This window comes from Dipodomys ordii, unplaced genomic scaffold, assembly GCF_000151885.1.
Source record: "Dipodomys ordii isolate 6190 unplaced genomic scaffold, Dord_2.0 Scaffold67, whole genome shotgun sequence".
Taxonomy (NCBI): Eukaryota; Metazoa; Chordata; class Mammalia; order Rodentia; family Heteromyidae; genus Dipodomys; species Dipodomys ordii.
In genome coordinates this window covers 11094793-11096889 of record NW_012267283.1, presented here as the reverse complement: position 1 = coordinate 11096889, position 2097 = coordinate 11094793, and the positions used below count along the sequence as shown (strand labels likewise).

At 46.2% G+C, this 2097-nt stretch overlaps 1 protein-coding gene across 1 annotated transcript in view; it reads right to left on the bottom strand.

Moving 5' to 3' along the window:
• Hemgn (hemogen) overlaps positions 1 to 2097 on the bottom strand; it is a 15300-nt gene that overhangs the window by 8061 nt on the left and 5142 nt on the right. The window lies entirely within an intron of this gene.

Sequence of the window (2097 nt, the reverse complement as noted above, 5' to 3'; positions counted from 1 at the left end):
CTGTCCCTCAGCTCTTCAGCTCAAGGCTAGCACTCTACCACTTGAGCCACAGCGCCACTTCCGGCTTTTTTCTTTTTGCTTAGGTGGTGCTAAGGAATTGAACCCAGGGCCTCATGCATGCAAAGCAAGCACTGTACCACTGAGCCACCTTCCCAGCCCTGACCCTTAACAAAGCTTATCAGAGAAAGAAGGGAACACACCCAAATAAACATACTCAGAGATGAGAATGCTTTTTCTAGCTTTTAAAGGCTTAATTCCTTCTCTGCAGGTGGGACCTAGAATCTGCTTTAGAAAACCACCTAAATGGGGCTGGGAAGGTAGCTCAGTGGTAGAGTGCTTGCCTTGTATGCATGAGACTAGGTTTGATTCCTCAGTACCACATAAGCAGACAAAGTCAGAAGTGATGCTGTGGCTCAAGTGGTAGAGTGCTAGCCTTGAGCCGAAGAGCTGCGGGATACCCTCAGGCCCAGAGTTCAGGCCCCACAGGAAAGAAAGTAAAAAAGAAAGCCAACTAAACGATTGATACATGTGGCCTTGTATCAAGAAGGCCTTCTCAATAGAGTGAAGTGATTCAAACTCTCCTTTAGGTAATGACCATTTTGAAACTTAAGTTTGAACCTTCTCACACGTCATATCTTATAGCGCCATCAATTTTTTTAAAAATGACACTTGTACCTACTATGAGAGTGTTAACAATGCGGGGCTCAGATGGATTCTTTTTTTTATTTTTTTTTGGTCGTGGGGCCTGAACTCTGGGCCTCGGTGCTGTCCCTCAGCTCTTCAGCTCAAGGCTAGCACTCTACCACTTGAGCCACAGCGCCACTTCTGGCTTTTTTCTTATGTGGTGCTGAGGAATCGAACTCAGGGCCTCAGGCATGCATGGCAAGTGCTCTACCACTGAGCCACCTTCCCAGCCCTCAGATGGATTCTTGTAGAATTTTAACTCTATTAATTTCAAGGTTCTAAGCCAAGAAAAAAAAAACAGAAAGAAAAAAGAATTTAAACAAGAATGGGAGAGGGGCTGGGAAGATAGCTCAGTGGTAGAGCGCTTGCCTTGCATGCCTGAGGCCCTGGGTTCGATTCCTCAGCACCACATAAGCAAAATGAAAAGAGCCAGAAGTGGCGCTGTGGCTCAAGTGGTAGAGCGCTAGCCTTGAGCTGAAGAGCTGAGGGACAGCGCTCAGGCCCAGAGTTCAGGCCCCATGACTGGACCCCCCCCCAAAAAAAATGGGAGTGGTAGACATGACAGAGGCCTAAAAGGTAGAAAGAACCACTTCTTCTAGTGCACTACACCCCTCTCCAGCTACTTGGTTTATTTTGCATGTTGGTGCTCCTTGTATATAGTACATAGGCAAATCTTTCAGCATTTCTCTTTATACACTGCCATCAGAACTTGAGATTTTATTGATTCCCTTCTGTTGATCTACTTTGGCAGATAAAATTGAGACCAAAGTATCCCAACAATGAAGCATCATCATGAAAAGGCCCTGAGTACATCAGTTGTGACTTTTGGTGAGTGCCAGCCTCCCTGAGGCTTTTCCCACATCTGTGGGATGGGAGTGCTATTCATCGCCCAATCAGCTTGTGCCTATGAAGTATTATGTGTTGTGAATCATGGTTGTATAATGAATATCCCCTGAGGGGGAGTGTCTACAATAAAAAGAAGAGGGTAGAGCTGGGAAGGTGGCTTAGTGGTAAAAAAAAAAAAAAAAGAAAAGAAAAAGAAGAGGGTAGCAAATAGGAAGGAAACAGCCTTGTAACTTCCTACTCTATTATTACTGGTTCTCAAACTAGTCAACTAGAACCATCTTGAAAGCTTTAAAAATGTGATAAGGAAAATGTTGTGGTGCAAATCTAGTACTTGGGAGGCTGAAGCAAGAAGATTTTGAAGCCGGGCGCTGGTGGCTCACGCCTGTAATCCTAGCTACTCAGGCTGAGATCTGAGGATCGCGGTTCAAAGCCAGCCTGGGCAGGAGAGACCGTGAGACTCCTATCTCCAGTAAACCACCAGAAAACCGGAAGTGGCGCTGTAGCTCAAGTGGTAGAGCACTCGCCTTGAGCTGAAGAGCTGAGGGACAGCGCCCAGGCCCAGAGTTC